The sequence below is a fragment of the Cervus elaphus genome, chromosome X (assembly GCF_910594005.1).
Source record: "Cervus elaphus chromosome X, mCerEla1.1, whole genome shotgun sequence".
NCBI classification, from domain to species: Eukaryota; Metazoa; Chordata; class Mammalia; order Artiodactyla; family Cervidae; genus Cervus; species Cervus elaphus.
In genome coordinates this window covers 71,642,197-71,657,277 of record NC_057848.1, presented here as the reverse complement: position 1 = coordinate 71,657,277, position 15,081 = coordinate 71,642,197, and the positions used below count along the sequence as shown (strand labels likewise).

The window sequence follows — 15,081 nt, the reverse complement described above, 5'->3', positions numbered from 1 at the left end:
AAGTTCAGGTCGAGGCTGCCATACAGGAAAAGGGGGTGAAGCGGGGCCTTTCAGCCTAAAGGGAGTAGGGGGATGGGCCATTCCGTCGAGTGGGTTTGTTGATGGATTCCGGAAATCCCGCATCTGTGGAAGAGAAGGTGCTTAAGGCTCCGGAAGTGGCTGTGGGGGCCAGGTCCACAGGTTGAGGTGAGCAGCGGGGAGGGCGGGGCGGGGCGGGGCCGGGGCGGGCCTATGGCGGGGTGGGGCGAGCCGGGGTGGACCCAGGCACGTGGGCGGAGAGGGGGAAGTGTGGGTTGCGGGGCAGGGCAGGGTCCGCAGGAGGAGGAGGGGTGGGGCGGGGTCGTACTGGGGGGGCGGGGCCGTGCGTCGCGGGGTGGGGCGGAGCCGAGCGTAAAGGGGCGGGCGGGGCGAGGCCGGGCGCACCTGGGCTGGGCGGGGTAGGTGCGCAGGCCTGAGCCTGGCGGGCGCTGCGCGCCAATGGACGGAGGCTGGCAGCTCGCCGGGCACCCGAGCCACCGTAGCACACTCTTGCTGCCTGGCGAAGGCGCGGACGGCGCGCAGAGGCGAGCGCGGGGAACAGCCACCGGCGCCACAGCCGCCGTCAGGGCATGACGGCCGTGGACTCCGTCAAAATGCAGCCGCCGTGGGAGAGCCCGGCCCTGGCCCGGGTGGCGGCCGTGATGGCGGCGGACGGCGCCCTGCGCCGGAGCCCCAGCCCGCGCGAGCACGGGCTCGAGCAGCTGCTGGTGCCTCCGCGGCCGCGGCTGCGGGACCTGCCAGCTCTGCTGCGGAGCGGGCTCATCCTGCGGAGGAAGCGCGGCGCGGCTGGGGGCCAGGTGAGCAGCTGGGTCCTGCGCCGCCGGTGTGGGCGTGGGAGGCTCGCGCGTGGAGCCCGCGCCCACCCTCCGGGGCGACCGAGGAGGGCATCTGGAAGTTGGGGAGGTGCCGGCGGTGGAGCCTTTGTGCCGACCTAGGCAGAAGAGGGGCCCGGGAAGGCGTGGTCGTGGGGTGCCCCCCGCGGAGCTGTGGTTTCCCTCTCCCCTACATGCACCTGACTTAGTCCAAGCGCGCCTGGATTCTCGCTGCAGGACCGTGAACAACGCCCAAAGAAGGGCCGTTTGCCTGTCCCCAGAGCGGGAGCTGCAGGTTTTCGATGCCTATTGGTGGGCCCTGTCCGACAGCGAGCCCAAGGCCCCACGCGCGGGACCTCAGTTTGCAGGAGGCTGGAGAGGTGTGTACTGCTGTCGGACGTCTAGTTGCAACTTTGGGCATCGACACTGGCTTAGAACCCAAGGAAGGCCACTCCTCCACCAGGATCCTAGGGAACACACCAGCGCCCCCAGAATGTTAAATATTCACTTCCTGCTGGTGTGTTTCCCAGGATTTCTGGTGGAGGAGTGTCCCTCGTTGCGTTCTAAGTACATCTAATATCCCGAGCAGGTCAGACATGTTTTGTGGTGAAGAAAAGCAGGACGGCCTGGGATCTCTCATAAGTCACTCAGTAGCCCCTGCTGACTTGTCTCGTGTCCCTGCTCACCAGGGCCTTGGGCATCTTTGAGGGGTTTTACTTAGCTTTTAAAAATCTGGCATCATTAAGGAGACTTTACCGAGAAGGTACCACAAGGTAGATATCTTGGTCTGTAATTTAAAAAAGAAATCTTAGTTGTCTGCCTTAAAAGATCTTGCTGCTCTTGAAGGATAGGTTTGTGAAACTTGAGAGTTATGGAGAAACACTGGGTTTGGTATGGCTTTCTTTGGGCAGGAAAGGGTCTGAACTGACTTTGAGTCTTGGGCCTTTCTAGGCTGTGTTCCTCCTTCCCTGAGAATTCTTCCCACATAGAGATAACTGTACATGACCTATCTCAGAAGGATGTTTTGAGGGTTAGCTGAGCAGTAAGAGGACATCTTTAGGTCAAATGACCAGGGGAGTTTAGGAATTAACCTGCAAATGACCTTAACTTGTGGAGTACAGAGTTGCTTGCAAAGAAAGCAAGGAAATGTGTCCCAAAAATGTGATAGCTAAATAAACACAAAAATCAGAGGTAGAGACTTTCCAGGAGTCTATGGGGAAAGTAGGTCAAATTGTATTCCTGTTATGCTTGACAGTTACTTTTTCACTGCACAGAATACTGACACCATGAGGGCAGCCAGGCAGTCTGTGGAGGATTGCCCAGGGTTTCTGTGTAAATAGATCTGGAATGTTCATCTGCAGAGAGGCTTGTGTTTCCCCCTGCCTGGGTTGATGTTGTGCTGTACTTTGCCAAAATACACATTTACTCTAATTATTCTGAATGTGGTTACTTCAAATAAGGTGTACTTTATTAGCCCTTCTTTGGTTCTGACTTCCATGGTGGCTCAGACGGTAAAGCATCTGCCTACAATGCGGGAGACCTGGGTTCGATCCCTGGGTTGGGAAGATCCCCTGGAGAAGGAAATGGCAGCCCACTCCAGTGCTCTTGCCTGGAAAATCCCATGGATGGAGGAGCCTGGTGGGCTACAGTCCACCAGGTCCCAAAGAGTTGGACATGACTGAGCGACTTCACTTTTCACTTTCACTTTCACTTTCTTTGGTTCTAATACTGCCTTAGCTCTCCTTGAGACATTCTAAACACATTACATAAGTGCATGGCCAGTTTTTTTTTTTTTTAATTGGGGGAAGATTGTCAAATTTCCAACATTGGAAACCCATGATTTTCAACTGTTTTCCCTCCTTTGGCTCTGGAACCACCTTTGTGTTTGTGGAACCTTCCCATCAAAGAAGTTGGAAAGGGTTTGAAAGAAAAAGAAAAATAGGTGAAATATGTATTAGTTTGTTCAGGCTACCATAACAAAATACCATAGACCTGGTAGCTAACATAATGGAAACGTGTTTTCTCACAGTTTTGGAGGTTGAGAAGTGCAAGATCAAGGTGCAAGCATATTTAGTTTCTGGTGAGAACTCTCTTCCTGGCCGCTAGACAGCCACCTTCCCTCTATGTCCTGACATGACCATTGCTTGGTGCCTGTGGAGGAAAAGAAATCTCCGTCTCTCTCTTTTTTCTTTTTTAAAACTGAAATATAGTTGACATAAACATGATGTTAGTTTCAGGTGTACCGCATACTGGTTGGTATTTGCATACATTGGAAAATGATGACTCTTAGTTACCATCTGTTCCCATAGGAAGTTATTACAGAATTATTGATCATCTTCCTTATGCTGTATATGACATCCTCATGGCTTATTTATTTTATAACTAGAGGCTTATACCTCTTAACCTTGTTCACCTGTTTTGTGCCACCCCCGTCACTTTATTCTCTGTATCTTTGTCTACTTTCATTTTGTCTTGTTTTTTAGATTTCACATGTGAGTGAGATCATTCAGTATGTCTTTCTCTAACTTATTTCACTTAGCATAATACCCTCTAGATCCATCCATGTTGTCACCAATGGTAAGAATTCATTTTTTGAATGGCTGAGTAATCTTTCATTATATGTATATACCCTATCTTTTTGATCCATTCACCCATCAGTGGACATTTCACTTACTTCCATATCTTAGCTATTGTAAATAGCATGGCAGTGAACATAGGGGTGTATATATCTTTTCCAGTTAGGGCTTTTATTTACATTGGATAAATATCCACCTGTGAAGTTCCTGGATCATATGGTAGTTCTATTTTTAATTTTTTGAGGGATCTCTATACTGTTTTCCATAGTGGCTGTGCCAGTTATAACCTTAACCAGTGGTATGGGAGGATTCCCTTTTCTCTGTATCCTCACCAGCACTTGTTGTTTGTTGTCTTTTTGATGATAGTCATTCTGCTAAGTGTGAGGTGATATCTCATTGTGCTTTTGAATTACATTTCCCTGATGATTAGTGATGTTGAGCATCTCTTCATATGCCTGGTGGACATCTGCATGTCTTCTTTGGAAAAATGTCCCTTCAGGGCCTCTGCCCTTTTTTTTTTAATGGGGTTATTTTTGTTTTCGATGTTGAGTTGTATGAGTTCTTTGCATATTTTAGATTGACTCCTTGTTGGTTATATCATATACAAATCATTTATATACTCCCATTCAGTAAACTGCCTTTTGTTTTGTTGATGGATTCTTTCACTGTGAAAGAGCCTTTTAGGTTGATGTAGTCCCTTTTGTTTATTTGTTTTTTCTTTTGTTTCCCTTGCCTGAGGAGACAGATCCAAAAAAGTATTGCTAAGACTGATAGCAGAGTGTACTGCCTATGTTTTCTTCTAGAGTTTTATGGTTTCAGATCTTAGGTTTGTAAGACCCACTCCAATATTCTCGCCAGGAGAATCCCATGGATGGAGGAGCCTGGTAGGCTACAGTCCACGGGGTCGCAAAGAGTTGGACACGACTGAGCAACTTCACTTTCACTAATCCATTTTGAGTTTGTTTTTGTATATGGTGTGAGAAAGTGGTCCAGTTTGATTCTTTTGCCTGTAGCTTTCTAGAGTTTTCCCAACACCATTTACTGAAGAGGCTATCTTTCCCCGTTTGTATATTCCCCCTTGTCATAGATTAATGCACCATATAAGCATGGGTTTATTTCTGAGTTCTCTATTCTATTTTTGTGCCAGTATCATACTGTTTTGATATAGGTACTGGTATCTGTGTGTCTGGTTTAGTACCAGTGCCATACTGTTTTGATGACTGCAGCTTTGCGATATAAATTGTTTGTAATAAGGGTGTGTGATACATGGAGCTTTGTTCTCTCTCTTAAAACTGCTTTGACTGTTTGGAGTCTTTTGTGTTTTCATATAAATTTTAGAATTTTTTTGTTCTGATTCTTTGATCTCTCTCCCTTTACTTATAAGGCCACTAATTCCATCATGGAGACACCACCCTCATGACCTAGTCTCACCCTTACTACCTCCCACAGGCCCTCCAAATACCATCATCTTGGGGCTTATGGCTTCAACATATTATTTTTGGGGGAACACAAATATTCAGTCCGTAATAGAAGTGTTTGAAGGAAAGAGAAAAACATAAGTAGTATGTATCAAACTAGTGGGTGACTTGTAAACACCTGGGGTCATGTGGTTAGCCCCTTAGTTAGGGCAGTGATACCAATGCAGGTAAATCATGGCTTAGCTCTTTCTGTGGACCTTCAGTTTTTTATGTCATGAGCTGTACTTCCACATTACGGCTGAGTGATTATAGGGACAAGTTAGCACAGATTCATTACCACTGGCAAGAAAGTAGCTTTGTGCAATACACAAGTTGGTAGGAAACTTTGCAACTTCTGTATTGACCAAGATCTGATTTAGGAAATCTGTGTGGCGCTTGCCCATGCTGCCTTGGGCTCTCACAGATCTTAACCATCTGACATTAACTGTCATCAGATAAGCTCTTTGTGGGTTGTGCTGCCCATCCCAGGTACCTTGTAGGCTGTCTCTTACTGGGAAAAAGTAAGCTGACATTGGGTTTTTACTATAGAACGCCTGGTTCCTTGGTTCAGTCACTTACTGTCATTTTGAATTCAGAATGCAAGCTGATGAAGACTCTTTGCACCTCTTTAGGCTAAGTGGAATGACCAGATTTTTCTTTAGGGGAGGACCTTAATTACCTCCTAAAAAAATCGCTGGTAAGATAAGGCACAGATTGAATTTACACCAAATTCATTTAATTGTTTTTTTTTTTTTTTAACTTTGTGTTGTGGATGTTATGAGAGAATAATATACTTACTTCCTACCTTTGGTAGCTATTAACATTTTATCAAGTTTGTTTGACTTATTTCTTTTCTCCCCCCTTTTCTTTTGTGGGGGACTAGTGTATTTTAAAACAAAATCCTAAATATTATGTCATCTCACTCATTAGTGTTTCAGTTTACATCTCTGATAAGGACTTTGTTCCTTTAAAAAAAAGTTGTGTGCCTTTCTTGCTAAAATTTTTAATAATAATTTCTTAACATGATTCCCTTATTTAATTTTTCTCAGAGATGTCTTTTCACTTATGATTTATTGCAACCAGGAATTAAGGTCCACACATTGTGTTTGGTTGTTAGGTTTTTAAATCTATTTTATAACAACCCCCTTCCCCTGTTTTCTTTTTTCATGCCTTTGATGTGATGGAGATAGCAGGTCATTTGTCAGGTAGAAAGTCCACTTCTGGGGCCACTTCTTATTGTGATGTTGGATTTGTTCATTTATTTTCCATGTTTCCTGTAATATGGCAGTGAGATGTAGCAGCTTGATTAGATTCAGACTTAAGAGCGAGCATTCTTGGTAGGTGTTACTGTTATAATCTGTTGCATCACATCCCTAGAGACGCAGTCCCTTAATGTGTCCCTCTTTGAGATACCAAGAGTGATTAGTGGATTCAGGTGGGGTCAACTTACCTTTCTACCTTTCACCTAATGATTGTAGCATCCTTGATAGTTGTAACCTAGATCCATTTCATTAGAGGTCACAAAATGATGATCTAGATCTATCATTCCTCTTCCATGTATCAGTTGGAATTCTGTCCATAGAGAATTTACTCTCAAAAATAAAAAAAAAAACTACCCTCATGAACTACTTGGGTCTTCTGAAAAAAAGATTGTATAGGAAGGAGAGGGGAAAGGCTTGATTTTTTCCCCTTTTATCAATTTTCTGAGTTATGATTTAATGCCTTAACAACCAGTGAATTTTTTCTTTTTCAAGCATCAGTAAGATCTTGTAGATCTTAATGTATTTGTTTCAATCCATTGAAGGCAGTATTCTTTTGGATGCTCAGTTTATATTTATCTCCTGTGTACTTCTTACAAGGCCCTGGTAGTCTCTGATACCTTTCTTGTTTTCCAGCACAAATTGTTCAAGCATATCATATTCTATTTCCTGGTCCAGACTCCAAATTAGCCATTTTCACAAGGAGTACTGATTTTTCTGAAAATCAGTCATGTCCGCAAACTTTTGCCTCTCTTAGTGGTTGAATTTTTTTAACCTTCTTTTCAAGCCTTTCATCTTAAGTTTTTGTTTCATTTAAAATTCTTCTCATCAGGCTATTTCTAAGACTGTCATTTTCTCTCTCTAATGAAATAACTCGTAGCTACATTCCCTCTTCTATATATACTGTTGGAGTCCTGGAGATGCCTTATTTTGGGCTTTGGCTGCCGGGATTTTTTCTGCAGTGTTCCACTACTTTCTTCATCTCCTTGAAATCTGTTTCATTTACCACAGTCAGAATGATTGTTTGTGTCAGTTTGACTGTTCACCCAAGTCTTCCTGTGATCCTCAGCCTTTGGATCAGTCTTCTCTGCCTTGACCTCTTCCCTTCAGCCACCTTTCACTCAGTCAGAGTCTCAGTGGTTCTTCAGACTTGAGAAACTGGAAGTTCTTTCTTTTTCATTTACAGCCTGTACCCTGATGCATGCGTGTGTGATCAGTCATGCCCTGACTCTTTGCAACCCCATGGACTGTAGCCCGCCAAGCCTGTCTGTCCATGGGATTTCCCAGGCAGGAATACCAGAGTGGGTTTTTGCCATTTCCTTCTCCAGGGGATTGTACCAATCCAGGGATGGAATCCCATCCTGGTGACTTCGTCTCATAGAAGAACAAAGCTGCCCGTTTCCTGTGTCGAAGCTGGAATGCTTAAGGCATGGCTTAACACCCTCCTCTGCTGGAAATAAGACTTTGTTGACTGAGGAACATTCTGCTCCAAGTTATACCAGTATGGCCAACTTATAGTCATTTTATTCACATATCTCATAGGCAAAGCATGTAATTTGTTCCTTGTATTTAAATTAAAATCAGTGATAACACTTCATAGCAATTATATCCTTGCAGATTCTGGTATACTGTTTAACCCTCAGTACAAGCCTCTGTGTTAGATGCTATTGTTTGCATTCTACAGATGAGGAAGGGGCTTCCCAGGTGGTGGTGTAGTGTGATGAATCCACATGCAATGCAGGAGACATGGGTTCAATCCCCGGGTTGGGAAGAATCCCCTGGAGGAGGACATATCAACCCATTCCTGTATTCTTGCCTGGAAAATCCCATGGACAGTGGAGCCTGGCGGGCAACAGTCCATGGGGTCAAAAAGAGTCAGACACAACTGAGCACACGTGTGTGTGTGTGCCCATGTGTGCACCCACAAACGTGTACACACACACAGATGAGGAAACTGAACCTAGAGGTAACTTGCCCAAGATCACTGGGTGGGTGGGAGGAGGGAGGTTTGAATCCCGCCAGTCTGGTTCCATAGTCCATGCTCTGAATTGACTGTCAAATGCACTGAGGACCAAGGGTCTATTTTTTCCCCTAAATGTCCATTGTTGTTGTTGTTCAGCCACTCAGTCGTGTCCAACTCTTTGTGACCCCATGGACTGCAGCATGCCAGGCTTCCTTGTCCTTTACTATCTCCACAAACTCATGTCCATTGAGTTAGTGATGCCATCCAACCATTTTGTCCTCTCTTGTCCCCTTTTCCTGACTTCAGTCTTTCCCAGCATCAGGGTCTTTTCCAGTGAATGCCCATAGCCTTTGTAGTACCTGCTGGTATGACCTTACCCCTCTTGAGAGTGGTCAGTACATGCTGTTGATAATGTCACACATTAACTTTTCTTTCATTGGGGCACACGGGGGCTTGTGATCCTCCTTCTGGGATTGAGGTGGAGAAATTGGGGTCTAGATGGAGAGGTGGAGGGGAAGTACTGTGGTTATAGGTGTGCATGGTAACTAACAGTCACTAAGAGTAAAGATTGCCTTCAGTATGTCCTAAGCAAAAAACACCCAGGCCCATCTTCATCAGTCCAAAAAGTCTGTGAATTTATCCTCCTTATTCTTTTCTTATCTGCTTATGGTAGCCTGTCAGAAGGTAAAGGTCATTAAGGGAGGCATGCATCTTCCAGGAAAGGTGAGTCAGATCAGATAAGACAGCCCCTGTTGGTCTTATTTAAGAAACACTGACTTGGCCAGCTCTCGAAGTTTGAGTTGCAGGGCCACTACTCTCTATCCTCGCATATTATTCTCTGAACTCCTGAAGCGTCCTTTTCTTCCCCTGTTGTGAGATAACACTGTGGGTCAGGTTTTTCTGAGAATAGAGGCAATGTTTGGGAAGTACCTTGGAGCTTAAATGTTTCCTTCCCCAGCTGGACGCTTATTCTAAGCAAATGGACTTTCATCGACATATTTATGGAAATCTAAGCATAAAAAATTTTGCTCTTGTATGCAGTGTCAGTTTCCAAGTTTTTAAAAATCATGGTGTCCTAACATAGGGTGAATATTTTAGGTAGTGTCTAAATACTGGTACTGTAACAAAACAATCTGAATTTCACACTTGCACTGTCCTAAATGGACTTGGCAGTAATTGGTAACTTGTGCAGCTAAAAATAGAAAGGTGGGAGAAAAGTCACTGGGGATGATTCTGAGTGTTTGTGATTTATTTATTTTTTTGTTTGTTTCAATGTTTGTTTGTTTTTTCCTTTCTTTTTCATTTATTTTTATTAGTTGGAGGCTAATTACTTTACAATATTGTAGTGGTTTTTGTCATACATTGACATGAATCAGCCATGGATTTACATGTATTCCCCATCCCGATCCCCCCCCCCACCTCCCTCTCCACCTGATTCCTCTGGGTCTTCCCAGTGCACCTGGCCCGAGCACTTGTCTCATGCATCCAGCCTGGGCTGGTGATCTGTTTTACCCTAGATAATATACATGTTTCGATGCTGTTCTCTCGAAACATCCCACCCTCGCCTTCTCCCACAGAGTCCAAAAGTCTGTTCTGTACATCTGTGTCTCTTTTTCTGTTTTGCATATAGGATTATTGTTACCATCTTTCTAAATTCCATATATATGCATTAGTATACTGTATTGGTCTTTATCTTTCTGGCTTACTTCACTCTGTATGATGGGCTCTAGTTTCATCCATCTCATTAGAACTGATTCAAATGAATTCTTTTTAATGGCTGAGTAATATTCCATGGTGTATATGTACCACAGCTTCCTTATCCATTCATCTGCTGATGGGCATCTAGGTTGCTTCCATGTCCTGGCTATTATAAACAGTGCTGCGATGAACATTGGGGTGCATGTGTCTCTTTCAGATCTGCTTTGCTCAGTGTGTATGCCCAGAAGTGGTATTGCTGGGTCATATGGCAGTTCTATTTCCAGTTTTTTAAGAAATCTCCACACTGTTCTCCATAGTGGCTGTACTAGTTTGCATTCCCACCAACAGTGTAAGAGGGTTCCCTTTTCTTCACATCCTCTCCAGCATTTATTGCTTGTAGACTTTTGGATAGCAGCAATCCTGACTGGCATGTAATGGTACCTCGTTGTGGTTTTGATTTGCATTTCTCTGATAATGAGTGATGTTGAGCATCTTTTCATGTGTTTGTTAGCCATCTGTATGTCTTCTTTGGAGAACTGTCTGTTTAGTTCTTTGGCCCATTTTTTGATTGGGTCATTTATTTTTCTGGAATTGAGCTGCAGGAGTTGCTTGTATATTTTTGAGATTAATCCTTTGTTGCTTCGTTTGCTATTATTTTCTCCCAATCTGAGGGCTGTCTTTTCAACCTTGCTTTTAGTTTCCTTTTAGCTTCCCTTGTGGCTCGGCTGGCAAAGAATCTGCCTGTAATGCAGGAGACCTGGGTTCAATCCCTGGGTTTGGAAGATCCCTTGGAGAAGGGAAAGGCTATGCACTCCAGTATTCTGGCCTGGAGAATTCCATGGACTTTATAGTCCTTGGGGTTGCAAAGAGTCGGACATGACTGAGCAACTTTCACTTCACTTTAGCTTCCCTTGTTTCAATGTTGCATAACAACCCTGGTTAGGAATACTGATCATTCTAGTAACAATATGTTATTAAGGAGTAATTTGTGAGAGGTTATAAGATTTTATGGGAAGGCAAAGTAGTTAAAATCATTGGCTTTTCCCTCCCCCATGGTTAATTATTGGTATGATAAATCATTTATAAGTGGGTATGGAAAAGGGAACGGAGAAGGAAATGGCAACCCACTCTGGTATTCTTGCCTGAGAAATCCCATGGACAGAGGGGCCTGGTGGCTATGGTCCATGGGGTTCCAAAGAGTTAGACATGACTTAGCGATTAAATAAGAGAAGGAAATGGCAACCCACTCCAGTATTCTTGCCTGGAGAATCCCATGGGCAGAGGAGCTTGGTGGGCCGCTGTCCGTGGGGTCACACAGAGTCAGTCACTACTGAAGTGACTTAGCATGCATGCATGCATGGAAAAGGGAAAGTTCAGAGACAACATTGTGGATTCTGACATGTCTTTATCAGATTGAAACTTCAGTAGTCCTCTAAAAGGAGAAGGTATTTTCAACTGTGGAAAATTACCATCTAGAGAGGTTTAATAGCCTTCCATGATCACCCAGCTAGGAAATAGTACAGGCAGAGTAGGGCCCAGGACTATCTGATTCCAATATCTGTGGCCTTTGCACAAAACTGTATTGTCTAAGTGTGTGTGTGTGTGTGTGTGTGTTTGCGCACTCAGTCACCGGGTCATGTCCAACTTTTTGTGACCCCATGAACTCTAGTATTGCCAGGCTCCTCTGTCCATGGGATTTTCCAGGCAAGGATACTGGAGTCGGTTGCCATATCCTCCTCCAGGGAATTGTTCCAACCCATGGATCAAGCCTGTGTCTCCTACATTGGCAGGCGGATTCTTTACCACTGAGCCACTGTATCCTGTTGTCTAAGACATGGACGTAATTATAACATGTGGAGCACTGAAACAATGGGTGCCCTAAGGAACTCCAGTGGTACAATCCCTTAGTTTGTGGTATTTATATAAAACAAGGGGTACCCTAAACATTTCAAGTTTAGTGCAAAACACAGTTTATTTTCTTTCCAATGTCTTAAGTAAATGGCTTCCAGGATCAGTCTTTATCCACTCCCAAGGTTTGGTGATAGCTTGAGCAGCAGCTGTCCGTCAACACCCCACAATGCAAGCCATTGTTCAAGAAACAGGAAAGTTTAGGATGACTCATTCCAGAAGCCATTGCTCTGGAGATTTGGAAGCTGACTGGCTGCATATTGCAAATGAACTTGGAGATTTATACAAATCAAGTAGCTACCTTTACTGGAAAACTAGAAGAAGAGGTAGAATGAGTTTCTGATAACCCAGGATTTACATTTCTGATGGAGACTTGTTTGACATTTAAGAAACTTCAAATTAGGAAGGGGAAACTGTGCATACCTATCGAAGTAAAAGAATCCATTTACAATTGAATCAAGTCATTGAGAATACTCAAGTGTCTTTTACTAAAATTAAGCTTTGGCATATTTATCTTTTAATGGGTGTGATTACCTGAAACAAATAGCTCTCAACTTTTTTTTCCCCTCATCCTAGGCTTTTTCTGGAATCTGGGATGGCACCCTAGAAAAATGCATGTGCAGGCATAATTTTGCACCTCATTTCAGAGGGCTTGTGTCAGGCACTCAGTCAGTAAATATTTCCCCAAATTAAAGCATTTTATTGGCTTGTTACATTGTTCACCTCAATGCAGTGAAAGCTTCAGTGAGTCCTGGGAGGTGGTGGCTGTGGTGGTGATAACTGTTATTTAACAAATTCTCATGAAACATTCATCATCTCGGGGTTGTTTGAGGTATTTTCTTGGTGTTGTTTGAGGTACTCTAAGAACATTAATCACTGAATCCTCATAACAGCCTTATATGACTGATACTCTCTTTGTCTTCTTGTCTGAAGTGAAGAATGAGGTGCACAGAGGCTGGTTAGATTGCCTGAGATCACCTAATAAGTGGAGGAGCCACGGTTTGAACCCATGAAATCTGGCTCTGTATTACAAGTTTTACCTAATCTGCTGTATCCTTTCTCTAAATAAAAGAATGTATTTCCTTGATTACAGTCTCTTTCTCTGTTTCATCTTATTACTTTTGAAAGAGGGGTGTATGTTAAAAATGAATATGATCCTTTAATGGTATATAACTTTATTAATTTCAAAGCTTTAATTAAATCGATAGTATATCTTAAAATTTGCTTCCCAGGTGGTGCTAGTAGTAAAGAACTAGCCTGTTAATGCAGGAGACATAAGAGACACAGGTTCGATCCTTGTGTCAGGAAGATCTCTGGAGGAGGGCATGGCAACCCACTCCAGTATTCTCACCTGGAGAATCCCATGGACAGAGGAGCCTGGAGGACTACAGTCCATAGGGTCGCACAGAGTTGGACATGACTGAAGAGACTTAGCATGCACACCACCTTGAAATCTTGATATCTTAAACAGCTACAATAAGGCACGTTTACTTTTTAAATGTAGCTGCATTGTTTATCTGTCGAAATATCAAAGCAAATCACAGCTTTAAGATGGTGCATGCAGGTCACTCACTTCTGGATCTCTCCCATGTATAAAGAAAAAAGAAAGAAAGTGAAGTCGCTCAGTCATGTCCGACTCTTTGCGACCCCATGGACTGCCTACCAGGCTCCTCAGTCTGTGGGATTTTCCAGACAAGAATACTGGAGTGGGTTGCCATTTCCTTCTCCAGGGGATATTCCCTACCCAGGGATTGAACCCGGGTCTCCTGCATTGTTGGCAGATGCTTTACCATCTGAGCTACCAAGGAAGCCCCCCATGTTACTAAACTGTTGTTTGATTTTATCCTGTTAAAAAAATAAAGTAAAATGATGCCTACAAACAAGGTGTGAGTTACTCAGTTGTGTCTGACTCTTCGTGACATCACAGACTGTTGCCTTCTAGTCTCCTCTGTCTGTGGATTTTTTCAGGCGAGAATATGGGAATGGGTAGCCATTCCCTCGAACCCAGGTCTCCCATATTACAGTCAGATTCTTTACCATCTGAGCCACCAAGGAATCCAAATACAAACAAAATCCATATCTATTTGTGAAGTGTGAAAAATTGAATGAAGAGTATATTAACAATTTATCGGAGCACTGATAATTGCTTAGGTAATGATTTAAATGACAGAGGAGAATACATATAAATTTTTTCCTACAAAAAGCATGATTATGTTTAAAATAATGTTGAAGGTGAACTTTCTATATACATAGAAAGTTTATTATTGGTTCCCTCCAGTTTTTTTTTTTTTTTACATAAAATTTAAAAGGTAAACTTCCATATGAATTTCTTATTTTTTTGAAACTAATAGCCATGAATATACACAAACACCAATAGATGTAGCCTTTGCCTTTGAGTCACTGTACATTGTGTGGGAAGTTGGCAGATTTTACCTTCTGGGATTCAATTAATCTTTTTTATGTTTTATTGGCTTTTTTCATGAGACTTTGGCTTCTCTCTTGTAAAGTGCTTTTCTTTGCTTTTTGTACCATTTGTGTTATCTGTAGAAAACATATAATTCAGGATTTCAGATAAAGGCAAAGCAAACCTTTCTAAAGTTAGAGTCCAGAAAACCAGGGCTTCTGCAATCGAGCTGGTTGTCTTCCCGTATTTTTTTCTAACTGGTCTAGCAACTCACTCCAGCCCCATTTTGCTGATGGTTTTGCTGTTCAGTCACATTTGACCTTGTCAAATCATTTACCTGCAGGTGTTATGAGGTGTACACGCAAATACTTGTGATTGCCTAACACTTTTGCCTTTGGTGCCGACTGTAAATTTGTTTTACTCTCTCCTGCTACTATTGAGGGAAGTGAACAGCTTATCACTTCTGCTTGGTCTAACACTCTAAATGTTGACTGTAAAGAACAAACACTACAAATGGTACACTCCATCATATTGTGTTGTGAATTTAGGTATGAAATCTTTTGTAGGAAAAATAAAGAAATTGTGTGATGTTGCTTTCAGAGAGCAGGGGAAGTATGATGCCTGTTTCAATCCTTTGAAATAGAGTTTGGCTTTGTTATAGTAGAAAAGAATTTTTTTTTCTATGCTTTGTCATTTACCGGCTATGTGAATAAGTCAGATAACCTTTCTGAGTCTCTGTTTCTAAAATGGAATAATAGTATTTTATCATGCAGTTGATGGTGGGAGAGGGGACCAGTTTTAATTTCTTGGCCCTTGTCTGTCCAGCCAAGGTCTTTCTCCATTGAGACACCAGCTCAACCCCCAGAACACTTTGGGGGCATATTTTAGACAGAGGGAAAGATGGGTCTCAATATTAACCTCATCTCTGGAGTTAGAGAGGGGAAGATAATGCTTTAATAGAAAGA

At 43.1% G+C, this 15,081-nt stretch overlaps 1 protein-coding gene and 1 pseudogene across 2 annotated transcripts in view; both read left to right on the top strand.

Moving 5' to 3' along the window:
• LOC122688978 overlaps positions 1–15,081 on the top strand; it is a 735,084-nt pseudogene that overhangs the window by 312,824 nt on the left and 407,179 nt on the right.
• The window catches only part of LOC122688971 (melanoma-associated antigen 10-like), a 34,412-nt gene continuing 19,744 nt past the window's right edge, over positions 414–15,081 (top strand). For both annotated transcript variants that reach the window (XM_043894993.1, XM_043894988.1), the window contains exon 1: positions 414–836. The gene's annotated coding sequence lies outside the window, so the exon portion shown is untranslated. The remainder of the gene's footprint in view (positions 837–15,081) is intronic.